General features: G+C 43.1%; 1 long non-coding RNA gene across 1 annotated transcript in view; it reads left to right on the forward strand.

The window, feature by feature from the left end:
- Positions 1-21361, forward strand: part of LOC147602201 (uncharacterized) — a 332633-nt gene extending 311272 nt beyond the window's left edge. Inside the window, exon 5 of the long non-coding RNA XR_015260408.1 lies at positions 21261-21361. This is a non-coding gene — a long non-coding RNA (uncharacterized LOC147602201). The remainder of the gene's footprint in view (positions 1-21260) is intronic.
- The last annotated feature ends 2464 nt before the right edge of the window (positions 21362-23825 follow it).

Genomic DNA, 23825 nt, shown 5'->3' on the forward strand with positions numbered 1-23825 from the left:
TTTATTCTGCAAGACTCTCCAGTAGCAAGGGAACTTGTCTTCGCTGGTGTTTACGTACAGCGATGTGAAGAAAACCGGCAGTCTTTCTTATTGTGGTATAAGCTTCTTATTGCCTGTACTCCAAGGTTCTAATGGTTTGTCTATGGTCTAAAATCTTTAGGGTGAAAATCTGCAATTTCGAATCATATTTTAACTGTCTGTTTAAATACTCTGGGATGGTAAGATGATAAATTGTCTTGTTAGCAGTAGCTTCTTTGTCTGCTGTGTAATAGTTTACCATAGTTGCTTTAAAAAATGGTAATGAACACATACAATTGATCTTTTGTAGATGCACTGTTTGCTTCTAGCAGTAGCCATTTTAGTTACAGCATCCTTTCCAACTAGTAATCTCAAAGTGCTTTGTATGCACTGCTGAATTAAACCTCCCTCTTTTACCCATAGATAAAGTAGGAAAGGTATCATCTCTTGCCTGACACAAGCAAAGAGAAAATGGTAGTCTTTCACTCGTGTTCAAACCACTAGTTTATACTTTTGGGGAAGAGAATATATATTTATGTAGTAGCATGAAAACCACTGTTTTCTGCACAACAATTTTGTTTGATGTGATATGCTTGTTATTCTGTGACTGTTAGCTGCATCAGACAAGAACAAAGCACAGAAAAGGATGTAACGATAAAGGTACACAGATTCATGGGTACTGGGACGCTTCAGAAGTGCAAGAACTTCAGCTTATATCCAGAGACAATTTTTGCAGTAAAAGTACATAAAAGCAACTGCCTCGTTTTAAGTACATTGCCCATTTTAAGGGATGCACTTTTTTTTTTTCTTATTTTGTATTCTACGCCTTTCTTTTCCAGAGGTTGAACAACAGTTTGTTTTCCGGGGTCACAGGATTGAAACAGCACTACTTTCCCTTCCTGTAAATCAGAAGAGAAAGTGAAACTTGATTTTGAATTAAGTCATATGACAGGGAAAGTTGTGAAAGTAAAAGGGATCTACAAGTTACTGAGGTAAAGCAGCCGCTAACCACAGATTGCTAATTATCAACTGCAGAGTTGTGTTGTGACATGGAACATTTGAACAATTAAGTCGTGTCCTCAGCTAAAGGATAAAGAAGTAGCAAGGTGCGTGAACGGTAAAATGAAGATTTTTCTTCCTGTCGTGGACTCGGAAGGGGGATGGATGAATAACATAATTAGAACGGAGGGAAACAGATTAGGCTTTAGGAGACCTGAATCTGTATCCCAGATCCATCACTGTGTGATCTTTACCTGTATCTATGTCTGACTTATCCACCTCTAAAATGGAAATATTTTTTCCTGCACTCACAGGGCTACTGGAAAGGAAAACTTGATCAGATTTAGCCAGGCTAAGGCATGCTTTAAAAAAATGCCTGTAAATACAGCGCATAGATCCCCCTGTTGCTGCCTTGTTTGTTTTCTCCTCTGTGCATGCTTCGAGTTCCTGGAACCGAGGCGAGTTCCAGAGCTAGCATGGGTCTGTGCTGCTGGCAAAACAAAGCAGGTGCAAATTACGGTGGAAATGAAATAGCTGGTGCTTTGAGGCGGTGGAGTGCCCAGTTCACCTCAGGGTACGTGTCTGCGTTCACAAAACATGGCTATCACGCACACCCTGATTCATTAGATGTGTTATCCAGCAAACAAGAAGCCTAATCATATTTTAGTGGGAACATTCTTATGATAAACTCTGCTTTAGTGAAACTCCATGTATAGTGCAATTTCTCCCGGCCGCGTATATTACACGGTGAAGAAAAGCTACCCCGCTGCGTATCAGAAGGCTGTAATTTCATTTAGGGGTTCTATTGACATCGTAAACTGCAAGAGCAGAGCTCAAGTGGCTATTTAAGTCATAGGAACTTCAGACTGAAATTACTGCCTGGCAGTAACCGGCCCTCCCCCCATGGGCCCCCACATATGTACTTCATGTTTTCATCTCTCTGCCTATAAATAATAAATCTCTTCAGTGGCTTTGCAGGAGAGCGGTTCCAAAATACCAGCGTTATCCGCCGCCCTCGCTGTCGGTGGCGCCTTCCCGACAGGCAGGGGAAGGAGCGGGAGCCCCAGGCCAAGGTGGGACTGTGCCCAGAGATAGCTGGTGCTCTGTGGCCGCTGCTCCGCTCCAGCTCAGGAGGCGCCCGCCGTCTGTGAGCAGTGAAAGATGAATACACCCGTGCTCACTAGTGAGGCTGTTTGTTGCCATCATAGCTGACATACCTGACCTTTCCCACTTGCAAGCTGTAGATATCCAGCCCGGCGCATGTGAAGAGAAATGCACTGTGCCACCTGTGATACACAAGGCTACTGTTTACACCATGCCCTGCTGAAATCACTCCCTGCAGCCCCATTGCTGCCCCATTGCTGGGAGAGCAGGAGAGGGAACAGGTGCAGGGAGAGGGCTCAGTGCTGCCCCAAGTCCAGGCATGGGAGAGTGTGGCTGAATTTCTGCTCTTCTGAGACCCCGGCTGGAGTACTGCATCCAGCTCTGGAGCCCCCAACATAAGAAGGACATGGACCTGTTGGAGTTAGCCCAGAGGAGGGCCACAAAGATGATCAGAGGGCTGGAGCACCTCTCCTATGAGGACAGGCTGAGAGAGTTGGGACTGTTCAGCCTGGAGAAGAGGAGGCTCTGGAGAGACATTAGAGCAGCCTTCCAGCACCTAAAGGGGGCTTATAGAAAAGACAGGGAGAAACTCATTAGCAGGGCCTGTTGTGACAGGATGAGGGGTAATGGTTTTAAAATGGAGGGAGGTAGATTCAGACTGGACATCAGGAAGAAATTTTTTACAATGAGGGTGGTGGGACACTGGCACAGGTTGCCCAGAGAGGTGGTGGATGCCCCATCCCTGGAAACATTCAAGGCCAGGTTGGATCAGGCTCTGAGCAACCTGACCTAGTGGAAGATGGCCCTGCTCCTTGCAGGGGGGTTGGACTAGGTGACCTTTAAAGGTCCATTCCAGCCCAAACTATTATAGGATTCTGTGGTGGGATCTGACACACCTGAGTGAAAACAATTTCCCCTTTTTTATTTTAACGTTTAAGTAATGCGCAGAGCAGCAGTTGCATTGACAGAAGTTCATATATTCCATCCATATGGGCTTGTTTCAAGAAGAGTTAAGTCAGGGAGCTTTTTATCAGGAAAGCAAGGTTAACCATTCATTAGAGCTTGTCAAGAAACCTCAAATTTAAGCCAGGCACAGGAAAAGTCTTTCAGTAGTACAATGGACAAGAATCATTAGTTTTACATGCCGTAGATACCCAGTGCAGACATTTTACTTTGTCTATCTGAAAACCAAAGCATCTCAAGTTCCCTTAAATGTTAATCTCTGTTTCCTTTATCCTTATTTTTTTTTCCAGATAGTGGGAAAGAAGTATTTTTTGTACCCAGTATTTCCGAGACCTTAAGGTGCAAGATAGATGTTAAATTACCAGTGGGAACAGAATTAATATTTATTTATTTTCTCTGAACTAGTTTGTCTGTTCTTACATTTCTTTTAACAGAACGATGATTCACCATGTTAAATTATAAAAAGCATCAGTTAAATTATTAGTATTTCCATTCTTTATAAAGGAAACTTTATTTTGCTTTTGGAGCTGGCTTTTTCCTGAAAAATCAGTTAAATCGTTGCCTCTCCTTCTTAAATGCCACCATCCTGTGATTCCTGAGACCATGGTACACCTTAAATGAAACAGCAGCTTTGAAATTAAATAAACAAGCTTTATATAGTTATTAGACATGGCAGTCTGCAGTTGCAGGGCAGACTTTTCTGGTCTGAAGGTAAGCTGTTCACGCTTGCGTTTCATCTGACTTTGAGCAATAAACTACACTTCTTAAGTCTGGATAGGCAGTTATCCTAGAGAATACGTGTTCAGTGTTCTCCATGAATCTGTAAGAGCCGCTTACGCGCATGCACACAGCATAAATGGGAGAAGCGAATTTTGAGCTCCGTGTTGCTGACTGTGGGTAGTGGAGATGCAGGTGTCAGCAGCATCTCTGCTCTTTCTGCTTCTGCCCTAAAAAGCTCTAGCCAGGTCTCTTTGTGCCGTTCCTTACCCGCTTCCCTCCCTCTGCCTTATGGACTTCTGAACCGTGTTATGACTGAAGTTGCTATGCTGGCTGTGTGCATACTGCAAGTGAGAAAAAAAAAAAATGAAGTCCACAAACTGTGGCTAACAGCAGATCCCACAGTACAGTGAAATCAAAATAGGGTGTTGTATGCCAAGACACAGAGTTCTCATGGTCCTTATCTCTGTATGGAATAACTGGAAGTGGTTACAGTTTCCTTCATTTAGTGTAACTGAATGTATCAAGGGCTGACTATCTTCAGGGAGATATTGACTGCCTGATGGCATGCGTCCTAATTTCAGGACGTGATGTCCTGGCATGAAGATAGGGTAGCCTTTTGTCCCGCTGAATCTTGAGTGCCTGAAATCTAAAGCTATGTTACTGTATTGGTGTCTGTCCAACAAAGATGTGTGTTCTACTTGTACCATGTGGAAAAATGAATAAAATATCTAAAGTTAAAAAACAATTCATAAACACCATATGCACATACATACTGCATGCACAACTTCTCTTTGAAAATATTACAATGGGACGCCCTTCCAGATTCTGGTTGCAAAAGACTGTAACTTAATTTCTTCTACAGGTTTTCAGTCAAAAAATACTGCAACAGAGTCTGTTTCCTTTCAAATCAACGAGAGTATGGTAGAATAGAGAGTGTTCTTTAAAATGAAATATCGATCTGTCTGTCTAACGCACAGTGCTTCTAAAGCTACTGACCTCATAACTTGTAGGTGCCAAAAACTAATTCACACTTGGGGATACTGAGGCAGAAGTTGGTGAGGTGACTAATCTAACGCCATGCCCCACCGTGCCCTGGTGGAGTCTGTCTGACTCTGAGTCCCCTGCCATTGCTGCTTTGATTAACTTGCCAGAAGAGCTGGTGTAGCCTGTATGTGGGTGTGGGAGCGGAGTGCTCCTGCAGTCATGTGGGACTGAAGCTTGCTGCTTGGGAGCCAGAGCCTCTTCAAGCAACGATACTTGACCCTAGGTGAGAAAAGGGGCTGTTCGCAGCTGAGGAGCACTAAACTTCCTGTGGCACTTATCTTCTAGGAGAAAGAAGGGGAAAAACTCTTCAGCAGGGCCTGTTGCAGTAAGATGAGGGGTAATGGTTTTAAAATAGAGGGAGGTAGAGTCAGATTAGGTATTAGGAAAAATTTTTTTACAGTGAGGGTGGTAGAACACTGGCACAGGTTGCCCAGAGAGGTAGTAGATGCCTCATCCCTGGAAACATTCAAGGCCAGGTTGGAGGGAGCATCATCATTTCTGCTGCATGCCTGGCTCACCAAACAACACAAGGAAAGGCTTGAATGCTCCTTTGGTCCCGTCTCCTGTTTGGTACAGCAGTACCATCATTTGTTTTGCCGGCATAGCGCTGCAGTGCCTTTGTAAAACTGGAGAGAAGCTGTGGCACTGGGTTAGAAATGAAATGGATGACATTGCTGCAGCAGGGAAAGAACAGAGAATATCTGACACACTCTTTCTTCCCAACCCTGAGATCTGCATCTGGGTTTAATATTAAATAGGATCACTGAGGATAATTGTGGTAGGCAATTTTTACTTTTTAATGACTTAAAATGACCTGCGATGTATTAGGCTCAGCGGTGTCGCTCCATAGCATGACTTGATTGTGAGACTTCCTGCCTCCACTAGAATGAGGGGTGCCGACGGTACCACTTCATCCATATTGCTGCTTTCAGCGTGTGGTACCCTGCCGTGTAGGGAACGCTACAGCTGTTTTCACTTTAGAAATATTAGTAGTCTGTCTGATATTATATCAATGGGACTTGCTGCTCCATAAAATTGACTGCTCTGTAGAGCAAAGACACAAGTACAAGGGCAAGCTGAGTCATTGGCTGTATTTGGATGTGTTTTCGCATACTTTTGTGGGGAAAAGATGTATACTTGACAGGAGGAAGGCTAATTCTTCTCTGTCAGTCAGTGGAAGGCAGAAGGTTTAGTGAGAAGAGATCAGATGGGCTTGAATGAATTTTGTAATTCTCAACGTATCTCGGAAATAGAGCTGAATGATGTATAGAGAACTCCTCTGTCAGTGTGGAAAATTAGAGATTTGAACAAGATGAGTTTAATACTGAAATGAAATGAGACGAAGTTTATGATTAATAGAGTCTGGCAGAGACGGCGTACTTGTATATAATTTTGGAGGCTTAGGAAGTGATCCTTGGGTCGATGTGGGTCTGAGGGCTTGAGGGGAGAGGGGTGGCCCCACAGGGAACCCCAGCTGGCTTGTCTCTTTTCAGGGAAAGACTCAAAAGTTTTACAGAGCAAGCATAAAATGGAAGAGGTAAATGGTCAATTCCAGAAATTCAGACCATCTTTTAAAATATTTTACAAGGTTGAAAAGATAAATTAGGAAGAAAATGTTTGTTGAGCTGAAACAGGCTCTCTTCCTTAGTCCTGCTTCTGAAGCAACTACCATCAGCTGTTTCAGGGCGAGACATTTTCCTTCTGGATACTGCGTCTACCCAACTGAGAAATACTGAATGCTGGACATGGAGGCCAGGTTTTCTGACCCCTGCAATGATCAGCCTGCATCTTGAAACATCAATTTGTTACATTAGCTTGTCAATGGCAAAATATGCAGATAGAGGAAATTTGCCTTGTCTTACGTGGCTACAGATGCAGCTCATAATCATTAAAATTACTCATTGGCCTGTGAGGAAAACATAAAGAAAACTATTTTGTAGAAACTAACAGGAAAGGATAAGATTCACAGCTCACTTGTTATCTTTATTCTAGGCAAATAATTATCTGTTTTATCATATTCTAAGGAACTTTAGAAACTGGTGTTGTGTTCTCCCCTGAGGACATAGTGAGGCTCTCTGTATTTTGCATTGCACACTCCTATTTTGAAATTTCCCTTCAGAGTGCGAATTATTTCTCCTTTGAACACCTTTATATTTTCTCCCTGTGTAAGAGAAAAGCCATGTTCCCATACCAATGTTTTCTGACTTACAATTATCCACGTAAAGTCAGCAAACACAGAATAATTACTTCCAATGCAGAATTTGCAATAAGCAAGTTTTATTAGAAATGGGGAAAGTGCAACTCTGGTCTTTGCCTGCCTCTCTCCAGAGTCCCATCCTAGTGCACTTTCCTTTAGGTGGCACTCCCACAGTAACTTGTGTACGACCCGAACAGCTGTTTCTAATCTGTCATCTGTGTCTTGAAATATGACGGAGAGACTTAGATATTAATTGTGGTGTCCACATCCTCTCTTCATTAAAAGTTGAAAATCGCTGTTCAAATATTTCATAATCAAAAATTAATCCCGGTCTACCTGTTCCAAATCGTATATTATGCCTTCTGGGAATGAATCCCAAATCCCTGTTACAATTTGGATGCTTTCTCCTCTGGGTATTGATTACAAATTCTGGTTATTTTTCACATACTTTGTCATAGGGGGAATTAATCTCAAGTTCCCGTCTACTGTTCTGGGACTGAGAGCTATCTATAATTAAGATTTTTCTATTAAATGGATATTGACAATGAGCTTTCCCATCTACGTTTTGGAGGTTATCTTCAGGCAGGAAAACTCCCATCTCGGCTTGGGGAGACATTCTTCATGCTGAGAATTCTGACCCCCAATTTCCAGGCCACTGTGAGTGCAGCCGTTTTGCAGGAGCTGGTGACACAGCTGGGGTGTTCTCTAATGATAATGTTGAGTAAGACGACATGAGCATTTTCACAAGGACTCAGCAAAGTAGAGCAAATGGGACAGCTGAATAAAAATAGATACGTTGCATCTGAAACGTAGAGGAAGATGCGAGCATGCAGTTTAGCAGTCGTGAGGACCCCTACAATTGCAAACCAGTTGCCACACGAAATCATAACAATTTTCGTTATGTAGAAGGAAGGAATAATTTGTCCTCCTTTTTGTCAGTGGATACAATAAGAGTGAAAATACTGTGGTGAGAGGTAGCAGTATGAAAACACCAGAGAGACCATGTATTTTTGATGTGTGAATCTGTGTTCTGTCTGATTAGTTTCAGCAACTTTGACTGTGAAAACAACTGCTATTATTTCCTCGTAGATACAGTCATTTTCCATATAACATTGCAAAACACAGAGAATAGAAGTCTTCAATTCCATATCTATGTCTATCCCCATTTCTTCACGGGTGGAAAATCAGATCAGAACAGTCCTGTTGTTGAAGAAGCTGGAATCCAGACCTAGATTTTTGTATTTTAGACCCACCGCTGCTGCTAATAGACATGGTGTTTCCAGTGGCAACAGTTGGCTCATGCATTCTTTCACACTTCAGAAGAGATCCCCGTTTCCTTTTTTTCCCCTTCTTTAGCAGTGGGCAGCCCTGCAACCTTTTGATCATACCGACTTTGTACGTTACACGACTGAACTCAGCTATGCCAAACATCCTTTTAGAAAGTTTGACATTTGTGCCATTTGAAAAAAGAGAGGGAGAGAGAAGGAGAGAGGGAGAAGAATGAATCCTGGCGGCTTCCTCCTGCCCTTTTGATTAAGAGTGCAGTAAGTCAGCAGAAGAGGTGGGACTTTTAACAAGCAGGGGGGTGTGCAAGCCAGTTGTGATCTGTGATGTGTGCACACGGAGGAAAGGAAAGAAAAAGATGGAAGGTAGACAACAGTAATCAGAAGTGACTGCAAGTAAGTAATTAGTTGATGGAAAGTATACGGTGACAATCAAAGAGACTATATGAGACAGAGGAGACGGCCTGTAATACTGTCCTAAACCAGATGAAGGAGGTTGAACTCAGGAACTTGCAAGGTCCCTTTTGGACCTAGCAATTTTAATTCTGTAACGTCCTTCTTCCTATTAATTCCCTTGCAATTGCCCTTTCGTGTGTATATTCTATTTTATGATAAATTTTCTGTAACCATTAATACTTCCAGTTCTTCCAAATTTTACCCACCTTTTTTATCCCAGTCTCCGAGATGGTGCAGAATTTATAGAATCGAAATGGCTGTTGTAACATTGACGTGCAAAGAGAACGGAGACAAGATTTAGCTGTTCTGGTGTTTGCAAAAGAAGACAGGGAGAGAAGGCTATTGCATAACTTTGGACAAGTCATAAGACTTTGTTGTGTCTTCTAACTCAGTCCCTTCATTTACTTAAAATGCCAAAGGCTCATTGGAAAAGAAAGAGAGTCCTAGCCTTGCAATGAATTAGAAAATTGCCCAGCTTGCTCTCTTCATAACATACTCACCTAAGAGTTTTGCTGTATTTTAGAAATTTTACCTTCCTTTTTCAATTCCTCCAGAAAAGAGATAGATGTCCCAAGAAAGTTTTGTTACTGGGTGCTGTGTGAGACTGTCTTGGAGGAGACAGTGTTTGCATTGCCTGGAGATACACACCATGCTTCTGAGGAGAGAGGTGTCAGGCGGGCTCCGTGACCAACCTACCTGGCCCTAGCACGTACTCAGGGCATGAAGTGACCCAAAGGGGCATCATCATCTCGGTATTGCAGAGAGACCAGGTAATCAGCCCTTGTGAGGGGCAACTTCATAGCTGGCGCACATGAGCTTGTGTATCATCCCAGCCGACGCTCCACTTCAGTCTTTAGACTGAAGCCAATGTCTACTGAAGTATAGGAGAAGGCTTTTGTAGAAAGGCATTACCGAAGTTTTTTACATCTTCTTTCAGTACAACCAGTGCTGGCCTTCGCTGAAGATGTGCTACTGGACTGAATTAATTGCTGGGTTAGTGTTTTGTGGTAGCTTCTCAGTTACGGTTTTTTTTTAAAAGGAGAGAGAGAAAGGAAGGAAAAGGGGCGTGTGAGGAGAACTAGCAGGCGAGAAAGGGCAGTAACATTAGACAGGGTCTTTGAAAGTCCTAAAGAAAAAGTACTGAGTGTTTTAAAGTAAGTTTGCAATCATGTGTAAAACAGTTCCCTGTGCGAAAATCTATATTGTTTTTTTTAATTTGTTTGTATAGAGATTGTTCTCAGAATAGAAAGGCTTTGACATTTTGCGTTCTCATGTACTTAATCAGTCATTTGTGTCATCCACTCTTACACGCATGTGTGCTCTGTCTTCTCTCTGACTGTCAGAAGAGGGTGGCTACTTGCTACTTCATCTGGATCGTTAGTAGAACTGTGGGTACTGGATAATGGTGTTGGAGACCCTGCCGCAACTCTGGTGGTCATGGGATGTGTGGTGGTAGGGAAGGCATACTTTGGGTGGTGACAACAGTGGATAGCACAAACAGCTGACTGTCATAGTACATGGTACAGTTGATTGCCACATGTACCAGCCTACGGAAGTGTGTTGGTGTCGTAGTTCAGCCCCGATCGGGACCAGACCACGCAGTCTCTCTCTTGCTCCCCCCACCCTCCGAGAGAATAGGGGGAGATGATATAAAAAAAACGGCTCAAGGTTTGAGATAAGGATGGGGAGAAATCCTTAAAGTTACCGTCACGGGCAAAACAGACTCGACTTGGGGAAAACTATTCATTTATTTCTAAAATTAGCAGGAGAATGAGACAGGGAACAAGATAACCTCCCCCCACCCCTCCCTCTTCCCGGGCTTAACATTATCTCTACTACCTTCCCCTCCCGAGTGGCACGGGGGGAGGGGGGGGAAGGGAATGGGGGTCGCGGTCAGTTCATCACGCATTGTTTTACGCTGCTGTATCATCGTCAGGGGAAGAACTCCTCGCATTCCTCCTCTGCTCCAGCGTGGGGTCCCTCCCACGGGCCACAGTCCTTCGTGAAACTGCTCCGGCGTGGGTCATCTCTTCCACGGGGTGCAGTCCCTCTAGAACAGCTGTCCCAGCGGGCCCTCCACAGGCCACAGCCTCCTTCAGGCCTCCACCTGCTCCGGCGTGGGGCCCTCCACGGGCTGCAGGTGGATCTCTGCCCCTCCGTGGACCTCCATGGGCTGCAGGGGGACAACCTGCTCCACCATGGTCTTCACCACAGGCTGCAGGGGAATCTTGGCCAGGAGCCGCATTACTCCTCCCCGTCCTTCTTCACTGACCTTGGCGTCTGCAGCCATTCCTCACAACAGGCTGGCAGACGCCTCTCAGGATCCTTTTTACATCTCATTCACTTCTCATCTCCTCTCCACTTCTTGCAGCCAGGCCGGGCCGAGTTGGGCCCAGTCGGCTGCCCGGCGGGAGGCCAGAGGGTGAGGCCTGCAAGGCCCACAAGGCTCGCGCCTCCCCCTCTCTGCCCCCCGCTCAGCTGCTTCACATCTTCTCCTCCTTTTTTTCCTGTTTTCCCCTACTTAAATACGTTATCGCAGAGGCGTTATCACGGGACATTCTGCTACCAATTGGCTTGGCCTTGGCCAGCAGCGGGTCCGCCCTAGGCCCAGCAGCGAGTCCACTGAACAAAGGGGAGCGACTTCTAGCAGTTTCCTACAGAAGCTGCCACCTTAGGCCCCCCCTCACTAAACAAAACCAGAACAGTTGGCTTTCAAAAACCAAAAAGTTCTATGTCATCAGGAGCTGGAGGTTACCATCAGAGTCCTTGCACTTGTTTCCACTTGGCTTCACAGTCAGAAAGGCAGCTCCTTTTTTTTTTTTTTTTTTTTCCTTTGGCAAAGGTGGTAAAAATAACCTGACTGATGTGAAAGCAAGCTCCGCTTGAACACTGCTTGTGCTAGTTCCTGTTCTTACAGTGGGATTTTTTTATAGCTAGTGTGGTCAGCAAAGCCTTGTGTGGCCAGAGACAGAGGGAACTTAGGGGAGCAGTTTTTAGCGCAGAATGTTGACTTTTCTGCAGTGAAAATGTAAGTGGAGAACCACAGGGTCTTGCTGCACCACTGGCAGGGTCTTTCTGCTCGACTTTTCGTACAGCACACCCTTTGCTTGTCAGGATGCTCTCAGCTTCTCCCTGTTTTCCTGCAACAGGCCTGGCCGTCGTGGTGGCGGCAGCTTCCCTTTCTCTGTCAGCGTTGTCAAACAGCTGTGCTTTCGAGGGGGAGGGAGGCAGCTGGCCAGGAGCTGGTCATGTTGGTGCTCACCCTGCTTGGTGTCGCATCAAAGAGAAATCCTGTGGGACAGCCTGGGGGCACAGGGGGCGGTTGAGCCTTGCAGGAATCAGTGCCTGTGCCTCTGGGAACAAGGGGGCAAATGGCTCATGGAGCCCTGCTTCCAAGTGGCTGTGTGCAGAGGGGCTTGCTGAAGCTGTATTTTTAACACAGTTGGATATAAATGGCCCATTTTTACCTCTGCGTACATCATCTACATCATCCCTTCACTTCCTTCCTCTTTAAGTGATGCCTTATGCATAGATTTGTCATTTACGCTCCAACTGCATTTTGCATTATTACATTTTAATGATATTTGAAGTTCTTTCATACATATTTGAGTTCACTGATATAAATGAAAAAAGAGAAATAATCAGCATACTTGGGTTTATCTGATGGCATAGAAATGTTATATCATAACTTTGGCAATTTCTTGGATAAGAGCAAGCACAACATCAAATACTAAGAGAGGGCCCAAGTACAGCTGTTTGTCTGAATGGCTCTAAAGTTAGGGTCATTCAAAGTCAACAATTAAACTTTGCAGTTTGGCCCCATTTGTACCTCAGATGAAAACCTTTTAACCAATTCTACCCCTGAAGCTTTGTAATTCGTGGGCTTGGTTAAAATGAAACTGAGATCTGAGTGGCCCTTGACCCTCATTGTTTTTTGTAAAAATGAACATCTCGAGTATTGGCTTTGTTTGAGGATGCTCTGCATGATCTAGATGGTCTAACCTCCTCCACCCCGTATGTCCTGCCGACTTCCGATCTGTTATAACCTACTAAGAATCTTGAGGCTCGAGGGCAGAATTTTGTGTAGGGATAAAAGATGCTTTCATGTTGGTGCTGGGGGATTTTTTTTTTTTTAATTCTTTCTCTCATTCTCCATTTCATGAAAATTCATTAATGTGTGACATTTAAAGACTCTGTCTGAGAGGTGTCTGGAGCAGCGGCCGGCTGCATACATCAATAGTTTCTCAGAGTCTGGCACTCTGTCAATATTTGGGGGCCTCAGTAACAGCACTTAAATGCACTGCTTGCCAGCCGTCACGCTCTTAGCATGTCTGTAAGAGTCTGAATGAGCGGATATTAGCACGTCAAGTCCTTTCACAACTGGCAACACTTTAGAGACAAACTGCTTGGTAGGTATCTCTCCTCTTCCCTCCCCTCCTGTTTTCTGGCATGTCTTCTTTGTTTATCTGATGTGATTTATGTATTTACACACAAATATGCATCCTGCGAGGAGGCATCATAAATCCTGAGGCTAGAGGTGGTATTATGGCATAATCTATATAACAATGGAAATGGGCTGAAGCTGGATTTGGACCCAGAACCAGATTAAGCTTGGGTTGACTCCTGGGCCAGTTGAGTCAGGAACAGAGTTTTGTTTGGATTTCACGGTGCCAAAATCTTTAGAGTTTAGTTCCAAATAATGAGAATCTTGGACAAAAAATTTACAGGAAGTGCTACTGTGGCAATATTTCAACCAGCTCCAAACCAGAAGTGGAAAACAAGCCATTTCAAGACTTGGGTTGTATTCAAATCAAAACCGTTAGAGCAGGTTCAGAATCCAGACCTTCTGTTCCTTTTTTAATCCTGTCCCACTGCATAAATTGGATTCACAGCTGAATATTACTTTAGATTACCCGTGAAACTTCCCTTTTCAGGGGGAAAAAAAAAAAAAGCAAACAGGAAGCAAAATACACTTTTTCTTCTTTCCCTTGGTGGAATAGGAAGTACAGTAAAACAAATTTGGATTCATAGATATTTATTGCTGTCCTCCTCCCGCCCCCCGCCTCCCCTTTTAATTTGGTTGAAATGTTATGACCAGAGAGCAATCTGCCTTTTTATCAGGCAGTCATCTTTATTTTTTCTTTACCCGTTATGCTTCGCCTCTTACTTATTATGTTGCTGGATCTATGTCTCTGAAGCCAGGTTGTCTAGAGAAGTGAATGGCCACAGTGTCTGGAAGTTTAGATTGGCTTTTTAGAGCTGAATTGTAGGCAGAAAGCAGCCTGTGGAACTCCTTCTGAATATTTCAATTTCTAATTCTCCTTAGAATATTCTTTTTTTTTTTTGTCCTATTTTGTGCCATATATACCAAAAGGAGATAAAGGGATGGGTGCAGAGTGTTAGGAACAAAAATGTTAGGAACATTTTCCTGACTGAATTTTGGGAACAAATTCTTAGAAGAATAAATCTGAACTTAGAAACTCTCTGAACCCGCTTCCTTAGCATTCCTACTTCACGAGCCCAGTAACACCAGCCAGTGCCACTCAGCTGTGACCTCCAGCACATCCTTCAGTGCTGGCTTGCGTCCGTGACTTCTCAATCCTTTTTCAGTAACGTCCAGGAACTTTTATTTTTATAAACATTCAACCTGCCCCTGGTAACACCTGGAAAAAAAATGGCATGCTAACAAAATAGACAACATTATTCTGCTAGAGTTACCTTGCAATAGTAAATCGGCAACAAAAATAGCTAACTACCCCTTCTCAATCATTGCTTTGCTCTTTTTAGCACTCTCTTATCTGCTGCCTTTATCTTGATTTTTCTTATTCAAACTACAGCTGCATCTGATCTCCATTTTCCTGTTTGTGTCCCCAGAACACCTGCAGTTACACAGTATTTTGTCACCTGTTGAAAAAAAAAAGAAAACCCTGTGAAAGTTTACAAATGTCTCCACAGAGGCAGTGAGTAACAACGGATGCATTTATCCCTGCTTCAGGCCAAGCGGCAAAGGGAAAATAAACAGGCTCGAGGCTTTTGTGAACATTGGAAATGCATCTGGCTAGATGGCAGCAATGGCCAATAAGTACAGCCAATCAGCAGGGAGGAGGATTTATTTTTAATTACAATAATTGCGCCTTTAGCATGGCGTAGGGGCAGTCATATGCAGAGAGCAATGGCCGACTGCAAGCGCTGCCCTTGGACAGAGTGTGATCGCCTTGGCAGCGACCGGTGCAGTCTCTGTGCCTCTGGCAGCCCTCTTGCAGGAGGCTGGGGGCGAGGCGCAGCTGCAGGGGCCGTGAAATGGCAGTGGTGACTCCCACAGCTGAGTAGCAGCCCCAAGGACGGAGGAAAATAGCGTGGGGGTAAAGCTGCAGTGGGACTCCAGGGTAGCTGGGGCACCCAGGATCAGGCCTGTACAGTGGGAATAGTCACCCCGTGTACTCTACAGTTGCTCTTTCTCAGTCTGTGCCTTGTGCTGCCTTTCACGGTCTCAGCAAAGTAACACACGAGCTTACTGGAGCCCACACACCTTTCGTACCCAGGGAGCACATCTCAAGACATAATGGGGCACATTTGCAACTCTGTCCCCAGTGTTTTAAAAACGTGACTGACTTTACGGTTAGTGACAGCCACGTGTGCTCCGAGAAACCTCCCACCCCTAGCCCCGAGTGCTGCGCATGGCAGTTGAAGAGTTTGTAACGTTGCATTTGTTTCTATTTCTCTGTTGTTTATTTTCAAATGAGCTCTAAAGTTGTCTTTTGATTAAGCCAGTTGGCCTTGCGAGATGCAAGGGGTCTTCAAAACAGAGACAGGCCCACCTCTTCCCTTCGGCCTCACAGGCTGTTTCCACCTCTGCGCAGACATTGAACTTGCATTTCCCATTCCTGCCGGTGACAATTGTGTGCCTAAAGCCCTGCGCAGAGAATTTGGAAGTTGCCCGTGAGGCTTTCCACTAAGCAGCTCTTTCAATCCAGCTACTTTTTCTTCCCTAGAGGGATGAGAGGATTTGTCCCCAAATAATGGGGGTACAAAAGTGCTGAGGGGATCTTGGGTTTCAGACTCGATTCAGTACGTGTCCCTGTTGGTTCCTGGTAGCTGTAAACGAGATGCTTTCTTTGAGTGCTGAAATTGATGAAGCAGGAAAAATCTAGACTTGTCGTCCGTTCATCTTTTACCTCTATTAATAAGTAATTAATTAAAAAAGAAGCCGATGTTCCCATGATGGGCTGCTAAATATATGCAAGTGAAACTATTGGCATTAAAAAGAGATTTGCCTGCAGTTGAGCAGTTATTTATATTATAGTACATCATGCAGGCCCCAGTTGAGATGAGCAATCTATTGTGTTAGGCACTGTACAGACACGCTGTAGGAGGTGCCTCTAACCCTGACGAGCTCGGGGACGGCAGAGACAAAATGTGGACAGAGAGACAGCCGTAAAGAAACGAAATAATAACTCACCTCGTATGCAAAGACAGGGGCTGAACCGAGAAGAGAATGCAAATCCCCTGCCTCCCTGCTTTTCTGTCATTAAGTCGAGAGCAAGTTGACTCACAGTTCAGCCCTTAGATTTACATCTGGATAAAACTGTTGAGTTAAATGTTTTATTTGCTGCAAACTGCTTGCCTCAGGTACGAGTTAGCCAAAAATCTGGAAAAAAATAAACTGAGAAAAAATTTAAAAGAAGTGTTTTGGAAAGCCAGAAGGTTTTATTTTGATGTTTCTAAACAATATTCCTGGTTTTGTTTTGAAACAAAGTCAATTTTAATTGAAATGTATCGAACACAAGCAAAAAACTAGCCCATTTTGTTGAAACACCTAGGTGTGTTTGTGGGTTGTTTTTTTTTTCCTTTCTGTGTTCTCAGGTTGGTCAGCTAGCCAAATAAATCAATTATTTGCACAACTGTAATTCCAATTAGAATGTTGGGCCCTGGGGACTTGGTCTATATATTTCAATGCAGTACATATTTATAATACCAAGTACCCTGTCTGGTACTCCATATATAATAATAGCAAGCAGTCCAGTGTCCTGGGGAGATGAGGGCACTGGGGAAGACCTAAGGCATTTTAGCTCTCAAGATTTTTATTTTCAGTTGTAGTAGTATTTTGGAGGGTATTGCTTACAAGATAAAATTTGCATTTATTTGAGCAACTCACAAATGGGATTCACTGCAAAGCTATCATTAAAGGGAAATAAAGCAGAAGGAGGAACAAAAGATACATTCTTAGCATAGTCTGACATGTAGACATTTTCAGAGATCCTTGTCGCCCCAGGAAAAATGCCGTCTTCTCACTCTCCCACCACCCCCCAAAATCCTGAAAACAAGCAGATAAATAGAGGGGCTGTTCATGAAGTGCTGCAGCTCAAATGCTGTTCAGCTGTATGGTTGGCTATTTCCAGTGTTTCTACCTTGCAAACAATTTAGTTATTTCTATATGATCCTTCCTATCTTGAAGCAGTTTCCTCTCGTTCCAGTTCGAAACTACAGTGCCCATTTTCTGTGAATGACTTCCAAGGCAGGATACTCCTTTATTAGGTATTCTTGATGTGCTTCTTGCTTGTGTAGGTGTTGCCACTCTTTGTAGGTGGCTGGTAGGAACTGAAGAAGTACCTTTAAGTTTGTCTGTATGTTACCCTTCCTCTTCTTGTTTTAACTGATAATATTTAGTGTTTTCTCCATTTGCACATGTCCATGAGAAATAAACCTATGATGTTATTCAACCTTATAACATTGTTAGAGAAGCATTTGTAGGACAGAGTGAGATGTTTTCTTCCCAGCACGGTCACTGTGGTATTCTTTCATGCTCCTTTCTTACAGAAGAGCCCCGTAGCCCGAGCTCTGATACCCAGAGCACTCTACCCCTCAGTCTGCAGTGCCGCAGCCTGTGATTTGGCAGTCACGGTGCTCCTTCCTTTGACTGCTAAGTCCTAGAAGATTAGGAGCAGGCTTTCTAGTGGAGAACTCTTCAGCATTCACTTCCCTTGACTGAAGAATTGTAACTGTAGAAAGCACTAATGCCAGTCTTGATCTGATAGTCTATCTGCGGAATGACAACCAAGTAGGGCGCCATGGATAAAATGTAAGAAATGAGACTTGACCAAGCCCTGTCTGACTCCCCACAGGTGCTCTTTGATGAGGTTAGATTTGTGCACATTTTTGGAAATTTCTTTTGACATCTGTGAAAGCCTCATGTCACTTTATCCTTACCTCCAGAAGTCTGGGGCATTGCTGGACAAAGTGAGGGTCTGCTCCAAGTTGTCAGATTTCTTTCTCCTTTCCATTACCTCACAGCTACCCCATTTAATACTATCTGATGTTAGATGCCATGGATTCAAGCTAAGTGGAAATGTGGTAGGAAAAAAGATAAGATGGATGGGACTGGAGACTTGACTAGGGGAAGCTGAGAGTAGGGGCTGTTGTATGTAGGAGAATGAGCAAACATTCTTACTGAGTAGATAGGCATGTAGGGAGTAGGGACCTGCCTTCATTAGTCTTCATTTTTTTAGGATTCCTGCTGTTACATTTCAGCAGTCTTAGTACTCAACCCTAATGCTGAGAATATTCCTATGAGATTACTTGGTGCCTCTGAGACTTGCAGCCCCAAGAGAAAAGGTGCAGGAACACAGGTCCTCCTGCAGTTGCCACCAGTGCCTGGCTGTAGAAAATTTTGGAGAAGTTAAATTTTTACTGCTGGTTGTCGTTGTTTTCTTTGTGCAGTAACTGCTACTGTTCCAAGCAGAGGTTTGTCTAGACCAAAGCTCAGGGTTACTTATTATCCTCATAATCCTTTTCCTTTTGCCAACAGCGGTGGCTGTTGTGGGTAAGTCAGGAGGGAATGTTCACATCACGGGTAGCCTCTTTTCTGTGGTCTTCATTAAGCTTTGGACCATTAGCTCAACATGCGTGATTATTTTGTTTGTTTGAACAGCAAGACAAGCAGAGGCTCCTCTGAGTGTTTCTTTCAAGAAACCAGCATGACTGAAAACTGGGAGCTTGCCAGAAAATGTTACGTGAAATGGTAGTGGCAGGTTCATCGTAGTGTGGGCGGAGAGAGAGCTGTACCCTCTCTTTTACTACTTCAAACATGCAGTGTCCATATGCCATAGTTGAGCTGGTTTGTGGATGGAGTATGAAGGCTACTACTTGATCTATTTCATGCAAACACTGTGTGAGTGCGATAGATATACAGTCTTATGGAGATGAGTATCAGCTGTTGTTGCAGTCCAAACACACAGCATCAATATTCAGTATGCTATAGACAGTCCCGTTTTTCTCCTTTATATTTAGTGTTAGTACACAGAGCCAAATACTAAAAAAGGGGGGGGGGTGTCACATGATTAAATTAATACCATTAATTATTTAGAAACAATCAAAGGAAATACAAGACATCTGGCTTTAAGCCCAAACAACTCATGGCACTGCTGTTGCCTCGTAACCTCATCAGCTCTTAGTCCAGTCATCCCTCTTCTTTCATTACGAACACAGGAGATGGCCCTGCCCCCCACCCCACTTCTTTCCTGCCTTATTTCTGGCAGCTTGGAACACAGATCACAAGACTGGACTATAGAGTTTTCTGATTTTGTGTGTATAAACTCTGATTAGTTCTGCGATGAAAAGACACCCCCTCACACAAACACATCCCCATAGTATACAGTAGTGTTTGATTAGCAGTGTGTTGCAGGCATAGGTTGTGTTTTTCTCTTCAGCTGAGTATTGGGAACTAGCTGCTGTAGGAGGAAAAAATACTGTTGTTACTGCAGTGCTGAAAGTCATTGCACACGTGTGTGCAGTAGGCTGCGTACAACATACAGTGATAGCAGTCCCTGCCCTGAAGAGTGGATGGTCCACGTAGGCAGAAAGGCTAGAGGAGAAATAGCGTCGTGGAGAATGGAAGCAGTTTGCCCGTGATTGTGCAAGAGGACTGTGGCAGACCCAGTCCCTAACGTTGGCATTCCCCTTCCCCTGGCTGAGGCCAGTGGTCCAATCCTTTGTAGCCGTGGCCAGACGTTTTCCATTGGAATGATTTTTCAGTGGAAACTCTTTTTCTTGAAATAATTTTTTTCCTTGGGAATAACTGTTTTACCCAAGAAAAGTCAAAACAAATATTTCCCAACTGCTGGTTCTGGAAAGCTCTTTACTCTTTTTTTTTTTCTCCTTTTTCTAGCTAGTTGATGGGAAGTTTCCATTTTGGTTTTCTCAGAGGTGAATTTTTGTAGAAACACCTTCTCATAGGGAAAAACGACCCAGTTGGCTGATTTTTTTATTCCAACTCAGGACTAAAATGTTTTGGAGCCCCTTTCCTCCCAAGTGATTGTATCTTCATGATAAGATAGTTCCATTTTCTGTTCAGCTCAGTCTTTATTAGTGTAGATTATTTAATACAATTTAATCATGCAGTTTTCTTCTTTGGTAGGTAAATTAGTACATACAACTTCCTGGAACAATTTTGCAGTTATTGGGGCAAAGCAAAGTTTCTCGCTGATCATTAGGATTCCACTTTTCTGTACACTGGTGAATGTGGACCCATTTTGATCGCTAGCAGATGTGTTGAAGTCATTCTCGTTACGTCCGCATCTGTTGGAGAGGCACTGACTTTCATTTTCTTACTTTAATCCGAAAAGCATATTTTCACTGGCTGTTCTCTTAATGGTTGCTGAGAGTTGCTTTGAAGAACTCTTATTTTATGAAAAGGCATTGAGGCTTCTGTCACAGTTAAGGATCTCTAGATAGTCTTTACCTACTCTTGACCACTGTTTTGAAGATGCACATTCCCAATTATCTGTGAAAAAGTACCAAAATGTGCTTCCTTGGTTCTGAAAAGCTTACTTTAGACCACTGCTCCCTGTTACTTGTAGTATTCCATAGCTTACGCTTCTCCTCATAGAATGGTGGCAACAGTTGAACATATTGGGTGTGATTTTTCAAAGTATGCAGTTATCCACGTTTGGTTCCCTCTGCATTCGATGTGTGTTAACACTACCTTCTACAAAGGCAGAGTTAGGCCCATGCAGAAGGCTTTAAAAAACAAAACCCACCTCTTGCACCCTGAGCTATTTGCAGGCAAGAACATATGTTGTAAGTGCTTCTGCTGCTTTGCAGGGTGATTGTTGGAGGGGTTTAGGCTGCTCTCTGAATAATAGTGTAGTTCATTTTGATTCTATGATAGGCTTTTTTTTTTTACTGTTGTCCCTTTAAGTTTATGATATGTTTCCAAAGTATATTATATCCCTTGGAACTAAATGTAAACAAAATTTCTCTGCATCCAATGAACTAAAAAAATCTCTCAGATTAAGCTGTTCCAAGGTTTTGTTTATTTGTTTCCTTACACTAAAGTCAGTACCTTTTATTTTGTTGTCCTCAGATACAGTCATTACGTACAGTTTGTTGTTTATGTAAAGCTTAGATTTCTCTTCTTCTTCTCTCCCTTTGTTTTGCCTTTTCCTAACATCTACATCATATTTTGATGGCGAGAGCAGCAGTGGTTGGCAGTTTTCCTCAGCTTTGCAAGAGAGAGAGAGATTTGGTTGGAATGAAACCTCGCTCTCCGTACAGCCTGCTTGAGATGCGGCATTGAAAGGTATCGTCTCGTTTTCTGTCTTGAAACCAAAGATGAAAACCACAAACAGGTAGAAATCTCGGTGCCAAACCACCTGTTGATTCACAGCCGAAAAGCCCTTGGCAATACATTTCTCACCGTATGCAGTTGGAGCAGTTGCATGGCTGATACCCACAGTATCTGTCTGTACCTGCGAGTTTGGTAAAGAGGCTGATTCATTTGGGAAGATTTGGATTGAAATTTAGGTAAAGCTAGCACGATGAAGAATTTTCTGATCTTAGTCTTGCTTTTTGCCTAGAGTAGCATACAGCACGCATATAATGTGGTTCAGCATGGAAAATACCAATCCTTAAGTCACACACTGTGCATTATAGAGCAAAATGAGATTTGTTGAAACAGCTGTGTGTGGAGAGTCCAGATCTGCAACAGCTTAATATGCTGGAGGTCAGAACTGAAGTGGATGGATGAAAATGTGAAGAGAAAAGTTGTGAAATACTCTGCTAGTAGCATCAATGCTTCATCTTTTGAGAGTATTACAGTTCAGAAAATCACTTAAAATAGAGTTCAAATGCTATCCTTGGACTGCTACACATATGCTCCCTGTGACATGTGTATTGCAGAAACAGCCACTGTGTGCTAATATGGCATTAAAATTTTGGACTCCACCCACAAAAATTAATAACATTCTTGAAATGAGAGTGATGTAGGATGCTGACACATTTATGTCCATATGTTCTTGGACATGTGTCCTCCAGTGCCTGAGAGAACTAGAAATCCCAGATACTCTTATTTTTCTTATTTCCTGTAAAGCCATGCTGGGAAAGTAGGAGAATGTAAGTGATGGCAGGCTGGCAGGCTTTGGCCTGTGGATAGCTGTACAGCAGAGCCGTATTTTATATTTTTACATGCTCTTATCTGTTCTGTTAGTGGTACTGGTTGACTTCCCATGGATTTGCATAAGCATAATTTAGAACAGATTTGGGCCATGCTATTTATATTGGGGCAGATTGCTTCATGTTTGTGAAACAATTATTTCCTGTGGATCTGTAGCATTGTCCAGTGTTGTGCAATGCTTTCATATGTATATATGACTGGTTAAAACATGAAATGTGTTTTAAAACAACATGACAAGGAACAGTAAAAGCTGCACAGTAACTGAGCTATACTTGGCTGTTCATATAATGTCCGATTAATGTGGTTACTGCACTCTGAAGCCTTTCCAAGGCTGAATAAGACATGCTGTGGCCTGGTAAAAGACACATTTTTTTCCCGAATATTCTAAAGGTTTCTGTTACAGATGCTACAATGACATAAGGACACTGTAATTTGTCTCTTTAGTAGCAGTAACAATGAAGGGTGTTAAGTATATCCCCAAAATCTGAAGGTGTGAATTCTAACCCATCAGTGAGCCGTGTGTGAGAATTCTATACAGTAAAACCTAATTCTGTGCTGAAGAGGAACACTGTGAACTCCCAGCATAAAATAAAAGATGTTCTGTTCTCTACTGCACTATCTTGAGCCAAACTTAGGATCTAAAAGCCAAGCGAGGTTCTTTCATCACCAGTCATAAAGATGCTGTAAGTCAGATTGTCCCCTCAGGCTGTGTTTTGACAATGTAGTAAATCGAGCTTTGGGAACTTTCTACCAGATCGAGAACTCTGTCACCTCAAAACGCAAGGCACGAATCCATTATAAATTCATTCTTCTGATGCAGTTTTAAAAATATATTTTGATGTGTTGACTTTTACCAGCAAGCTTCATGCCTTATCTGATACCTTTTGTTCCCTGCTGCTAACATTAACACATAGAAGGGCTGGCAGAAATGTGATCTCATGCCCTCACATGATCCAGGTGAAATTTGTGCTGTGGAGTTATCCATTAGTGCAGTCTGTTAATGTCATTGATCAAGCACCATCAACTCAGTCACTCCCCTTTATTTTATTGTCTTTCTATTCTGCCTGTATTACTCAAGTCTACACTGGAAGGTGGCACAGGCATCAGGAAGAGCAAAGTTTGATCTGTGTTCTGAATGGGATCAGAAAATGTGTTGGATTTTGTCTGTGTGTATCAACACTTCCAATTCCATGAGCTGTGCTGAGAAGAGTGAAAAAAGCTAAGTCTTGTTTCTTGCACAAAATGAAGCCAGAGTGGTTACAGGAAAAGTACATGGGCAAATTCCTTTTTCCCTAAACTCTTGAGAAGCTAATGAGCAGGCAAAACTTCAGAGTTTTCATTTGAGGATGAGTTTGGCCAGTATTAAAATTTGTCTAAAATTCTTATTGTTTTCTTCTGCCCTCCTCCCCTTTGCTTTTCTGTGTGTGTGATGAGTGTATCATGACCAGATTTTGCAATTGTGCTTGAAAGCCACATTGACACAATGAATGTCTTCACTAAATTGTATTTCAGAATTCTTCCAGGGAGTTTCTAGTTTGGAAAGACAGAGCTGCTTGCAAACTTTACAATTTAAGAAGTGTTGTGTACTTAA

The sequence above is a fragment of the Chlamydotis macqueenii genome, chromosome 1 (assembly GCF_036417535.1).
Source record: "Chlamydotis macqueenii isolate bChlMac1 chromosome 1, bChlMac1.mat, whole genome shotgun sequence".
NCBI classification, from domain to species: domain Eukaryota; kingdom Metazoa; phylum Chordata; class Aves; order Otidiformes; family Otididae; genus Chlamydotis; species Chlamydotis macqueenii.